This window comes from Delphinapterus leucas, chromosome 8 (assembly GCF_059928025.1).
Source record: "Delphinapterus leucas isolate spDelLeu-1000000601 "Yukka" chromosome 8, BTC_Dleu_Yukka2, whole genome shotgun sequence".
Taxonomy (NCBI): Eukaryota; Metazoa; Chordata; class Mammalia; order Artiodactyla; family Monodontidae; genus Delphinapterus; species Delphinapterus leucas.
The window spans coordinates 7,924,033-7,938,310 of NC_143136.1; the positions used below are offsets into that span (position 1 = coordinate 7,924,033).

Sequence of the window (14,278 nt, forward strand, 5' to 3'; positions counted from 1 at the left end):
CCGCTTCTTAGCTGTGGACACGAGGCAACCACCCCAGGGTGGGGAGGCCCAGTGGTGAAAAAAGGCAAAGGTACCAAGAGGAATGTGTCCGAAAAGAAACTGGGCAGAAAGAGGCAGGGCTCGAAGACAGCTCGGAGAGGCCGATGGCAACATGTCTGTGATGGGAGGGTGCTGGTGACGTCATGCAGGGAGCAGAGGCAGCGGCGGTGAGGAGCGAGCAGGAGTCTCCTCTGCTGGGCCTGCTCCTTGCACCAGGCCTACGGTAAAAGAGCGAAGCACAGGTCACTTCTTAAAGAAGAACAGGGAGGACTGTGGTAGGATCAAAGAGTAAGTAACAAGACGGAAGCACTGTCAGCAACACGCTTCATTTAGACCTAGCTGTGTCCTCGCCTACTGTGGCCGGACTGGGCCTGTTACCCGAAAACTGGGTTCACCTCTTGGTGGGTGTCAAGCCAAAAGACACAACCAAGCCAAAGAGTGGGGGAAGGAAGGATTTATTACTTGCAGCAAAAGGAAGGAGAACACTGGGGATCTTTCCCAAAGAAATAGTGCTGGCTTTTAATCTGTGTTTTCCAGATACAAGGAAACCTTTCCCCTTAAGCTAATTATAACCTACAACAACTTGGTAAATTATACCTTTGTGGGTAGGACTGAGACATTTTTTTCTCTCTACCTGATTCCTCTAAAAACTGAAAACTCTTAGATTCCCAGCAGCCTTATCAAAGACTCTTAACTAGCTCAACTAGCTCATGTGCAACAAAACTAAAGGAAATTCTCCAGTGAAACTGTCACAGAGCATAACTACTTATGACAAATATCACTCTGAAGTTTCTATGATTGAAAAAAGCGGTCCTACAGAACTGCGTGGCCCTTGATGTTTTAACAGCTGCTCAAGGAGGAACTTATGCTGTAAGACATGCTGAACGCTGGCTTTTATACCTGATGAGTATTCGAATGTGACTCACCTCATGACGCATATGAAAAAAAATTAAATCTCTTCTCTGAATGATCCTCTTCCCAGTTTAGGGAAAATGGTTTGGTTCAGGGGGCTCTTGGATCAAGTCTCTGCTACTGATGGTGCAAAATTGCTGTTAACTGTCTCTCCTGCTGTACTTCTCCGACACCTGCTAGAATAATGCTACGCAAGTGAGAGGCGCAGACACTACTCCGGCGGACCCCAAAACTTCTCTAGCTCTAGCAACAAGAGAGTTTCACTCCTCTAACCAGGGAGACTACGACGCCCACCCTCAGCCCTGTACCCCTCAAGAGAGAAGAGTGAAATATCTCAAGGCGGGGGGCTGTGTAAGCAGATAGGATAGGGGGTCCCCGGAGTAAGAGAACCAGACGGAACTCTCTTAAATAAGAGAAACCATCTAAGGCCTCAGTCATTCTGTGATCTGAGCCTGGCCACAATGCTTGCCCTTGCAGAATAGGTCTCAGTCGCCGAATTTAAGGGAATGAAAGAAGGTAAAAAGAAACCGCTGTTACCAGGCCAGGGAGCTAACTTAACCACATCGGAGATAATATGTCAGTTATAAAGACTCCTAGTTCTGTTTCAACGGTAAAGATTAGCCTCAAGCACATTTCTGAGCTGTTTTGCAAAATTCAAACCCCCCTTGAGTGCTCATCTATCAGATTAACTGGAACCTACGAATGATGACGTTGACTTTTTTCTGAACCTCGTGATTTCAATCAACTACAACCTGGACTCCGTCAACCTCTGCCCCAATTCTATGCTGAACCCTCCACCCTCCTTTGCTGAAGCCTTTTCAGGAGTATGCATGCACCCTTAGCTTAAAACTTCCCCAGTTTTGCTTCTCGGTGGGACACTGCTTTGGGAGAGACCCTTGGCGTTCTCCTAACTTGCTGCCGGTAATAAATCCCTCCTTCTCTTGCTCTTCGGCTTGGTTGTGTCTTTTGGCTCAACACCCACCAACAGGCGAACCCAGTTTTCAGGTAACAGGCCGACTAGTGACCAATGCCAAGGGGAGCTGAGGAGGGAGCATGGGCAGCAGAGGGCCATGTGTTTGCCAGTTTTAGTTATAAGGCAGGTTATTTATGTGCTAGAATTTTCTGGAGGGTTTATCTGTATAGAGTCAACTGTGTTCTCTTCTACTGTTTCAGATGACTTGCCACCAGCCTAGTCTGTTGTCCCTCACACTATAATCCGGCCCATTCCTATTGTCAGAGAGGAGGAAATTTTCCTCTACCCTTCTAGGTTCTTCTGGCTGGTCCAAGAATTACACTGTCATGAGACAGATTAATAGCAGAAAATCAAACAAAAGTTTAATAACATGGTTTACGTGGAAGAGACTCAAGAAAGCTGCGTAACCCACTAAAATGGCTGAAACCTCACCTTAAATACCACCTTCAACTGAAGACAAAAGAGGATGTTGGGGGTAGTTTAGGATTTAGAAGCAGAGGGAGGAAATTCACATGAAGATGGAAAAGCAAATGTTTGGTAAACAAATGTTTGCCGGGCCTGGCAGAGACAATGGGACACAGAGGAGAATTTTAACAAAACAGATTTTGTGAGGTTCCTCCCTGTCTACCATACCAAGTTCATCCTATAGTTATCTATGGTGACAACTCCTTCCCTTCGGGAAACAGGTCCTCTACCTACGTTCTTTAGACAGTTAGGGTAAAGTGAAAGTTTCTTCCTGAGCCTTTTGGGTCTTGACTGTTTTCAGCTCAAAATAATCCGCATGTCAAAGAGACATTTTGGAGTGGCAAATTTGCTCCCCTACACCATCTTGCCCTGGAGGTAGCTGTCTACATTTCGAAGCCTAACAAGAAGGAAACAAGGAGACTTCCTCAAGTGTCTGCCTTGCAAACCTAGGAAATGGCAGAAAAGCCTGAAGGCCGGGAAGTGGTTAGGAGACAAGAATTCCTTTCCTGTGACAGAGGATGAGGGTCCACGCCTGAGCGGTCTTTGAACAGTGTTCCCTTTACTGCAGACAGTTGCGAGCGAGCCGGTGGGGAGGGGCGGGAGGAAGCTTTAAAGGTGGTGGACTGGCTGGGAGGCCTAAGGGCTGTGGGAAGGAAGCTGGAGGTGGAGGAGAGGGAGGAAAGGGAGGAAAGCGTAGGAGAGCAATGGAGGAAGCTTCTCAGGATTGCGTTCAGGCTGACCCAGGAAACACAAAATCACAGACTTCTAAAGCCTGTGAGGTTAATTCAGCTCCAGCCTTTCAAAAGGACCAACCTAAGCCATCTCTCAAAAAAAGAGGTCCATCCTTCTTTTTTTTTTTGCGGTACGCGGGCCTCTCACTGTTGCGGCCCCGCCCGTTGCGGAGCACAGGCTCCGGACGCGCAGGCTCAGTGGCCATGGCTCACGGGCCCAGCCGCTCCGTGGCATGTGGGATCTTCCCGGACCGGGGCACGAACCCGTGTCCCCTGCATCGGCAGGTGGACCCTCAACCACTGCGCCACCAGGGAAGCCCCCATCCTTCTTTTAAAGACATGCAGCACAGCGACGTGTTATGTTGTTTATTAACCTCAGAGCCCAAGTCCTTACAGTTAAGTCAAATCCACGATTAGTAACATCAAAATGCAGGAGAAAAGGTGATTAAACCTAATTTTTTGCTCTTTGCACGGCAGTCTTAAAAACGATAAGTGTCTTGTTTTGTTTTGTATTTCTTGAAAATATTCTTATTTTAATCTCAAGGATTCACAGCAAAATCTGTGCTCAGGATTTAGTCTGCTGTTACCTTGAAGTGACCTTACATAAGCCTCTAATTGCCCCGTACCTTCACTAGCAAACCAGGACACAAAGTACACAGGGGAGTTCTTCGAAAGGCTCCTCTGGTCCCAGGCTGTCTCTACAGGCCTGAAATAAAACAATTCTGCCCCGCTAAGGACTAAAGATGAATATTCTGGGAACTTTTCTATTATTTTCTGAGTCAGCCTTTGAAGCTATTGTCTCTCACAGGGAGCTGCCCGGGGAAGATTACCGCTGCAATGTACGAGGATGAAACACAAAACCCAGCACTCTGTTTCTTTACCATGAGCTGCAGCCCCCAGTCACACGTCCTACACATGCACCTCAGCTCTGTGGGTTTGCTGCAGACAGCAAGATGACCCGGGAGGAGCACACCGTTTGATTTTTCAAGTTTCATAGCATTTCCATAGGTGGCAGCTGGTGTGGCAGCGGCAGGGTGAGCAGGGAAGGCAGAGGGGGAGACATTCTGTGGACGGCCCATCACGCAGAAGCAGGCAGCGTGCCTTTCCTGGCGGAAGCTGTGCGAGGCCTTCCTCGATCCCAGGATATAGCTCAGGGGTGCTGAGATGGCTGCTGCGATAAAAACGCCTTACCAAGGGAACACCATGGTAATACAGCAGGCTAAACAAACAACTGTGAAAACGGATGCGCGATTCATTTTATGAAGCCATTTTTGAGCATTTTAGGGGTAAATGACACTGTGCTGTGGGGGAGGGGAGGGAGGAGATTAAAAAAATTAAGAATGCGGGCTTCCCTGGTGGTGCAGTGGTTAAGAACCCACCTGCCAATGCAGGGGACATGGGTTCGAGCCCTGGTCCGGGAAGGTCCCACATGCCGCGGAGCGACTAAGCCCGTGTGCCACAACTACTAAGCCTTCCCCCCAAAACCCCATGAGCCATAACTACTGAGCCCACGTGCCACTACTGAAGCCTGTGTGCTCTAGGGCCCACGTGCCACAACTACTGAGCCTGTGTGCCGCAACTCCTGAAGCCTGCGCGCCTAGAGCCCGTGCTCCGCAACAAGAGAAGCCACCGCAATGAGAAGCCCGTGCACCGCAAAGAAGAGTGGCCCCTGCTCGCCGCAACTAGAGGAAGCCCACGCAGAGCAACAAAGACCCAATGCAACCAAAACTTTTTAAAAATTTTTTTAAAAAATTAAAAATGGGCTCTGCTACAAGGATGTTAAGGTCCAGTAGGACGACAGATCTGTGCACATATGGTGTTGAAGTGCAGACAACAGGTGCTGTAGGCGTGGGAGATGGGAAGATGGGTTCTGACAGGAAGGGCAGGGTTCCTCCCATCTGAGCATTTTCTCAGAAAGGCCACCCTGCCCCCTTCCCAGATTTCAGCAGGGACCCCATGCTGTACTCTCTCCAGGCTGGGAGAGTCTGTGGTCCTCATCCTCCTGGTGAGAGCTAATCTCCCACCTGGGGTTTGGGTCCTCAACTTCCCACTTCTTTCGTGACCCGGTTCCAAAAATCTGTTCCTTCCTTCCTCATCTTCAACATCTCCTATCCGCCTTCCCATGCAGCCTACAAAAACACTCCAATATCTCTCTCCTGTTTATTAAAACAAACAAACAAACAAAATCAGAAAAAAAAATCTCAAAATAATTCTTACTTTTACTACAATGACAATATCCATTCATTGCAGAAAACTTTAAAAAGATATAGGTGGGAAAAGGAGAAGAAAAAAATCTATAAAATCCACCATCAGGAATTAACTACTGTTTCTATTTTAGTGCATATTTAATTCCTGTATCTTCAATACCTTGTATAGTGTCTGAACAGAGCAAACATTCAATGAATATTTACTAAGTGAATGAATGAAGGACTAATAACAGTTTCATAGAAGAAGTGGCATTTTAGCCGAGTCTCAAGGATAAGTAGGATTCATATTAGTAGGGATGCAGGGAAGGACATTCCAGGAAGTGGGAAAAGCATATGCGAAGTCTCAGAAGTGGAGCAATTCCGTATTAGGCCAAACGAACCCTACAGTGGTGACAGCAGAGGCTGAGGGGGCTGAAGGATGCGTGGCAGATGGTCATGCAATGGGGGAGGGGTTGGTGGAGGTCTTTGCTTGCCATCCTCTGGAGATTAGACTTTTGTAGACAATCATAACCCACTGTCCCACTGTCATGCTGTAAGAGGATATTGAGGAATAGGACCAGATTCAGCTTCTGGAAAGTCACCTACCACCACCGCGGATACAGAATGAAGAGGCCATGAACAGTCTCTCCCATCCAGGGGAGGATGTCAAGTACTTGGGTGGGGACAGCGACTGTGCTAACAGTGAAGAGAGGATTGATGAGAGACACTCTGCAAAGGTAGAGCTGCTGTCACTTAAAACTGCTGGGATGTGGCAGGCTAGAGACTGAGAGTCTGGGTGGTTCAGAGGATGCCGATGCCATTAAAAGACCTGGAGAACATAGGGCGTAACCTCAGGTTGCAACAGGAGTGTGTTTTACTGCATCGAGACAGGGGAAACGATGAGTCTCTGAAGGGGGGACTGTAGCAGACCCAGCTGGCTGGTCTCTCTGCTTTCCAAGAAGGAAAACTGAAAGCTACCTGGGGGAATGGCAGGTCTTGAGGGAAAGAGGACCGGAAGGCAAAGTTGGAAGCTGGAAGCAAGAATAAAGGTTTGAAACAACTGCATTAGCAACAAATAAAAGGATTCCTAAGCAGCGTTGAAGATCCAGCTGAAGAAAGACAGTCTGAACTGGCGCATACCACAGCTCTCCTACAATGTCCAATGTTCAAAATGGGGTGTTAGGCAGGGACTAGAAAGACTCTTCCTGAGCTACAAGGAATGGGCAGAGACTTGCAGGGTTTTCTAGGATGGCAGTTAGGGAAGTCTGACCTCCTCTGAGGTCAGGTCGTGGAAGCTGGGCTTCGGAGCTGCTACACAGTGGAGAGCTCAGCCACGTAGTAAAAGCTGCTTTTCCCATGTGAGTAAAGATGCTCCAGGAAATGAGAAGAGACCCTAGTCCCAGGAACTCTCTGTAATCCATGCATTCCTAGCAGAGAAGACAGCGAGAAAAGAACAGGAAAAGAAATCCCACTTTAAAGATTTCTTAGATTTTATTCTGAATGAGAGACTGACAAGCTATTAAAAAGGAGAAAGAGACGAGACCTAATTTCTGATTTAGAAGAATCACTCTCACTGCTGTGTAGGGAGACGATGAAGCGGGGCAGCAGCAGAAGCTCAGAGAACAGTCAGGAGGCCCCTGCAGTCGGGTGGGGGATGGCAGCCTGGATGCAGGTGTCAGTGCTGGGAGTGGTAAGGAAGGGGGCAGATTCTGGAGATACTGGAGGCAAAGCTGAGGTGACTTCTCCTGGCCTGGACGTGAGGGGTGAGAGAAAGACCAGAGTCATAATGACCCCATGGCTTTTGGGCTGTGTAAATGGCTGAAAGGAGTTTGCCACTGACTGAGGCTGAAACGGGCACCTCTGGAATACACTCCTGCATTCTAACTGAGCCAGACAGCACAGGGCAGGTACGCTGTGGGAGACACAAGCTGTGGATTGCTACTGTAATTATGAGACTCTTCCTTTATGATTCTGACCTTTGACCCTGAGATTTTATGGTTCTAAGACTTAAGGACTTAGTTACCAAGTCAGATTCATTGTTTGAGACCTTCTTTAAAGTGTAAGATTGGTGTTGTTTCCAAAGGGGACTTCAAATTAAGATGCCTCCGATGAGTGGAGCACGTGGATGTGGTCTCTGTTTTGCAGGGCCTTAGTGCCTTGCCAACTGAGACACATGTGCTGGAGATGATCAGGAATAATGAGTCACTGGCCTGACATGGTCAAAGTGGATTTCATGGTACCAGACTTGGATCTTACAAAGCACCAGATTTAGTTGGATTTGTTTTCTCTTACGAAAATATATAATCACAATTATCTAGATCAGAGAACCATGCTTTCACCACCAATATGTGAGAAATATGCCCAAAATGGATCTTTCAGAGTTTACTGTTCTAAAAACCTGGGCACTGGCTTAATGAAAGTATATATGACCAAGGCTTCCTAGTGCATACTTAAAAAAATTCTATTGGGTGTTTAAAAAAAAGTTGGAATAGGCTTTCTATAGCTGACCATGCCTGCTCCAGAAAGTAAGACATTCCAGCAGACAAAGGAAAAAAAACCAAAAATTTTCTCCACTTCAAGTCCAGGTGAGACTGGCAGCCATGCTGCAGTAGTAGTGGCTCAATGCTGCTGGCCCTTCTCTGGCTCCTTCTAAGTCCAAGACCTTGTATCACGAGAAGCCACCACTACATACAAAGCCAGCCTCAGGCTTTGGCTGCCCTCCTCCTTGTTTATTGGGTTCTTGATGCAGGGCCACCTCCCTCCTTACTGCCTTCTCTGGCCCCCTGAACAAGCACCACCCCTTGGACATGAGTCTGGAATCTGAACTCTCATTTCATGCATCTTGACTGTGAGTAAGAGATACTTATGTGTCACTACACCCAGGACTAACCACCCAGGTCCACCCACCGTGTGGCCTCTTGTTCTGGGTAGGACGTCTGAATGACCACAGTACAAGGAGTGTGGTTAGCGGGTCTTGCTCCACAACTGTCTGAAGTCTAAATGCTCACACCGCCTGTTTGGCTTGCTTTGATAGAGGTCCAGCATCCCCTCCTGGACCCTGTGCCTTCTCCACACCTGCTCTCCAGCCCCCTGGTGCCAGAAGGCTTGGTCGCCAGACACTGCCTCCAAAAGAAGCCCTCCAGAGACCAGCTGAGTTTTCGGAGTCTGCCTCTTCCGAGTGCTTCTTTTATGACCCTCGTATTTTGGAAGCTCATTAGATCAGGCAGCTTTTTATTCCTTGGGTCTGGCCCTGGCAGGCTTAATTCAGATTCAGAGTTCTCTTCTGTTGACTCAAGTTAGTTTTCTTCTATGGGCTTTTATTTTCTATTTAGTTAAACTTTTGCAAAGCTAAGCATTTATAAAAATATGAAAGTAATACATGTTTTCAAAAAACACCAGAAAATACAAAAAAGTAGAAAAAATTACCCGTAGTCTTACTACCCAAACACAACCACTACGGGCATTCTATTTTATTTCCTTCTGGTCTTTTTCCATTCATTTTTTCCCCCCATGCATGTTCCCACCCCCACCAAAATATGACTGCTGGCATACTGTCCTCACAATTCCTTCTTTGTATTTCAGGTAGTGTTTGCTTCTTGACTTTTTTTTTTTTTTTTTTGGTGAGGTACGCGGGCCTCTCACTGTTGTGGCCTCTCCCGTTGCGGAGCATAGGCTCCAGACGCGCAGGCTCAGCGGCCATGGCTCACGGGCCCAGCCACTCGGTGGCATGTGGGATCCTCCCGGACCTGGGCACGAACCCGTGTCCCCTGCATCGGCAGGCAGACTCTCAACCACTGCGCCACCAGGGAAGCCCTGCTTCTTGACTCTTAAAAAGGAACTTACTATCAGATATTTAGGAGTCACAAAAACCAAATGTAATGTTGGTAACTTGTTTTGATTCCACTTTGGACAAATCGATTGGAGACAATCTGGGAAATTTAATTATGGACTGGGTTTTACGTGACACCAGGGCATTACTATTGTTAGGTGTCTGATGGCAGTGTGGTTATGTAAGAAAACGTCCAAAATTTTTAGAGCCACATATCAAAATATGTAAGAGTGAAATGACATGATGTCTGTGGTTTGCTTTAAAATACTTTAGCAAAGAATAAATGTTGACAGTAGTTAAATCTAGGAGATAGGGATGGTGGATTTATTGTGTTATTTTCTTTACTTTCATGTATGTTTGAAATTTTTCAAACTAAAAATTTAAAAACTGAAGTATCGATAGTTCAAACAGTGAAGTAGTTTTAAAGGCTCATTATGAAGAACAGCAGCCCTCTGTCCCTCTCCCTCCTCTGCCCCTCCCCAAGGGTAGCCACTTTCACCTCTCAGCAGATTATTTTGTTATTTACTTTCTTTTTTAAAAATTTTTATTTATTTATGTTTTTATTTTTGGCTGCGTTGGGTCTTCATTGCGGTGCATGGGCTTTCTCTAGTTGTGGCGAGTGGGGGCTACTCCTCGCTGCGGTGCGCAGTCTTCTCACCGCAGTGGCTTCTCTTGCTGTGAAGCATGGGCTCTAGGCTCGCGGCCTTCGGCAGCTGTGGCACGCGGGCTCAGTAGCTGTGGCTCGCGGGCTCTAGAGCGCAGGCTCAGTAGTTGTGGCGCAGAGGCTTAGCTGCTCCGTGGTATGTGGGGTCTTCCCGGACCAGGGCTTGAACCCATGTCCCCTGCATTGGCAGGTGGATTCTTAACCACTGCACCACCAGGGAAGCCCTGTTGTTTACTTTTCATACTTGTATATAATCTGCTTGATTACTACTTGATTTTTCAGTTTTAGGCATTATTCACAAACTTTTCACTATAGAAGAAGAGAATTTACTTTTCTTTCCACATACACTCCCTTCCCCCAACCAAACCCAGATAACCATTCCAGGCCCTCAATCCTCCCAATAAAGTTACATCATAACTATGAGATTTAACTATTACAACTATGTAAATACTAAGCATTACTTTTCCTTCCTCATAACTTTTTATTTTCACCGAAACTAACAACTGTCTTGTTTTAATTTGGTTGGTTTTTCTGGATACTCTGTACATTAATCCACCTCAAGTTTTCCATCAACTGTCTGAAGCAGTGGTTCTCGAAGTATGGTCTGTGGACTCGTGGGGATCCATTCAGGGATCCGTGAGGTCAAAACTATTTTCGTAATAATACTAGTAGGCATTATTTGCCCTTTTCCATGTGTTGACGTTTATACGGATGGTACAGAAGCACTGGTGGGGAAAACTGTTAATGCCTTGGCATGAATCAGGCAATGGCAACAAGTGGTGGCAGTGGTCAGGGTCTCGTCACCAGCTCATACTCGCAGGAAAGAGAAAACCTAGTTCACTTAAGAATGTTCTTGATGAAGCGGTAAAAGTTAATACTTTTATTACAGCTCAACCCTTGAGTACTTGTCTTTTTCACTTGTGCAGCATGTCAAAGTACAGTGGTTGTCTTGAGGAAAAGCACTTAACTTTGAGTTGTGAGCTGAACTGACCGCCTTTTTTATGGAACATCATTGTTACTTGGAGGAACAAGTGACACACGACGGTTATCTGGCGCTTCAAGAAAAACAACTAACATTATTTATTGCCAATGATAAAATTCAAGCTTTTACAAAAATCAGAATTTTGAAAACCTTGTATCTGACACATGATACACGGTTTCTAATACTTAAAGACTTGTCTAGGGTCTGTAGTGATATTAATAAATATGATTTTTTAATATCATATAATGAAATGTGTCCACATTAAGAAAATCAGACTAATAAGCCAGTATTTTCTGAATGACTTAAATTTCTAAATACATGATAAAAAATCATGCATGGGTAAAAGGTCCATTCAAAGTGTGAAACAGACCAATAGATTTTAATGTAAGCCAGTAAAAAAGTTCAGTTGATATTGTATTAGTCTGCTAGGGCTGCCATAACAAAATACCGCAGACTGGGCGGCTTAAACAATTTATTTCTCACAGTTCTGGAGGCCGAGAAGTCCAAGATCAAGATGCCAGCCAACTCAATATCTGGTGAGCGCTCTCTTCCTGGCTTGCAGAGATGGTCACCTTCTGACCTGCTCCAATCTGAACCCCCGTCTTCTGCATCTGCGTAGAGCTGATACCCTGGGAACTTTCTTCACCATCGTCTAGGTCAGGTGTCAACAAATTATGGTCTGTGGGCCAAATCCAGCCTGCCACTTGTTTTTAAGAAAAGTTTTAGTGGGACGCAGCATTCTCATTATTTATGTATTGTCTTCTTTCGTGCTACAATGGCGGAGCTGAGTAGCTGTAATAGACCAAATGGCGTATAAAACCAAAAATATTTACTAACTGGTCCTTTACAGGAAAAGTTTGGTGACTTGCAATCTAGGTGATTCTTTCACTTCTTTACTATACTAGTTGATTTGTTTCCTGAATCCCACGTCTTCCTCCTTCCTGATTTACTCTTTTTGGCGAAGTACATCTTCTGGTAGCTTCCTGAGAAAGGGTATATGAGATGTACCTTTTTTTTGAGACCTTGCATGTCTGAAAACGTCCTTTCCTGCTCTCACATTTTATTGATGGCTTAGCTGGGTACAGCATTTTAGCATGGAAGTCACAGTCTTTCAGAAATTAGAGAGCTTTGCTTCACTGTCATCTAGTCTCTAGGGTTATAACAGAAAAGTCTTAAGTTATTTTGAATTTGGATCTCCTGTATGTGACTCTTTTTTTCCTTCTTAGAAGCCTATAGGATCTTTTCTTTGTCCTCGGTGTTCTGATATTTTATGACAATGTGGCTTGGAGATGGTGCGTCTCCATCACTGTGCTGGGCAGCGGGCTCTTTCTGTCTGGAAAGTCACATCCTGCAGTAATGGGGCATTTCCCTGAATGATTCTGTTCATCATTTCTTCTCCCTCTTTTTCTCTGTTCCCTATTTCTGGAATGTTCATTGAACAGATGGATGTCTTGGACTGGTCCTCTACTTTTCTTGTCTTTTCTATCATATTCTGGGACAATTCTTCAACTTTATCTTCCAATCTGAACCTTGAGTCTTCTTTATTTCTTCTATCATGTTTTTTTTTTGGCGGTACGCAGGCCTCTCACTGTTGCAGCTTCTCCCGTTGTGGAGCACAGGCTCTGGACACGCAGGTTCAGAGGCCATGGCTCACGGGCCTAGCCACTCCGCGGCATGTGGGATCTTCCCGGACTGGGGCACGAACCCGTGTCCCCTGCATCGGCAGGCGGACTCTCAACCACTGTGCCACCAGGGAAGCCCTTCTATCATGTTTTAAATTTCATGCTGTTAATTTAATTTAATTAAAAAAGAGCTCCTTTTCCCCCCTTCTGAATGTTTCTTTTTGAAAGTGCCTAGATCTTGTCATACAGATACTTTCTTTAAAAAGAAATTCTTTGAGGATATAAAAAAATAGTTTCTTCTTGTTTTGTTCTAGTTGCTTTCCTGTTTGGTTTTGCTATTTCACGTTCGAGGCTTTCCTCTTAGTTGTCTCTTTATATAGGAGAGTGAAATGTTAAAAGACTGATTTTTAGTGAAATCCTAAAAATCTCTGCTTGAGTGGGTGGAGCTCATTGTCTGCAAGCTTTATTGTAGGGAAACACAGCTGAGCTGTTGGTTGGGAAATCCTTGAGGTTATTAGCTTTAAATCTTCTTTACCGCTCAGATTCCTCAGAGAAAGATTTTCCTATCTTTGGACTCAAGGGTATAGGCTTGGCTACTAGAATTCTGAGGTTGGCTGGGAAAAGAAAGCTGGGACTCTTAATGTTCGGCCAGTATTCAACGTGCCAGCAGCATTCACTCAACCTCCCCAAAGGGGCCACTACCACAACTGTGTTTGGCGTCCCCTAGTTCAGATAGCCTTTCCTTTATCCTGTCCCAAGGATAAATTGCTGGTCTTCTACTACGTTATGGAAGGGGCAATCTTTTTAAATAAATTTTCAACCAATACAGTTAGTCTCTTCTTCCCCCACCTCTTCCCCCACTTTACAGAGTTACCTGCTGCTGTCCATTTCTGAACTTCTTTAGGATTCTGCTGTGTAAACTGGGTTGTTTCTTGGCTTTCTCGGGCGTTGGCTCAGGACTCAGCTTTCTCAGGACTGCTAAGTCAGTTACCACTCATCCATCTGCTTCTCAGCTTCCAAATTTTTGTTGCTGTTGTCTCCTCTCCCATTCTCTTTGTCCTTGTGGGTTTATGTCTTTTAAAAAAAAATCTCTTCACTGTTGTTTTAGTGAGGTTTTGGGAAGGAATGAAAGTAAATGTGGGTATTTGATCCTCCATCTTTATTTGGAACCTCTTTATAATTAAATATCTTTTTTTTAAACTTCCATTTAATATTACAGCATAAACTTTTCCCATGTTCTTACACAGTCTTTGTAACAACTTTAGTAATTGTACAACATTCCACTGAGTCGCTACCATAGCTTACCCAATCATTACCCTATTTTCAGAAGTTTAGAGTTGTTTCTGTCTTGCAGGAGGGGACTAGTTTTTTCTGGAGTCATCTTTCATTTATCTGTCTCATTTATTCCCTGTATGTAGGGAATGGCCGCTGACATTATTCTCCTCTCTCTTATCAGTCCATGGTTTCATTACCTTGTGCCTTGATTACAGCACTACCTTGTGCAAATTTCATTCATCTTCAACCAGCACAGTGACGCAGCACTAATCTTTCTAAAATGTCACCTTTCTCATGACACTTCAGAGGAAATCTAACACCTACAATTCATTTGCAACTGGCATTTGTGGGTCCCCATGGTTTGAGTCCACCTCACTTATTCAAACTCACCACCCTTTCCCCAAATGTCCTCCTTCACACAATGGCCTGCTCTCCTAACCACAGCCCAGGCCCATCCACAACGGCCAATGCCAGCCACACGCACCTTCATGTACACCCTCTCCTGCGAGAGACCTCCCCCACGTGACTCTGCTTACACTCCTTCTTCCTTCACATGATACACTGAAAACTGCTGCGGCTCAGCCTTCTAAATGGACTGAG

General features: G+C 45.4%; 1 protein-coding gene across 6 annotated transcripts in view; it reads right to left on the reverse strand.

Moving 5' to 3' along the window:
- Window positions 1–14,278, reverse strand: part of DIS3L2 (DIS3 like 3'-5' exoribonuclease 2) — a 388,363-nt gene that overhangs the window by 96,060 nt on the left and 278,025 nt on the right. The window lies entirely within an intron of this gene.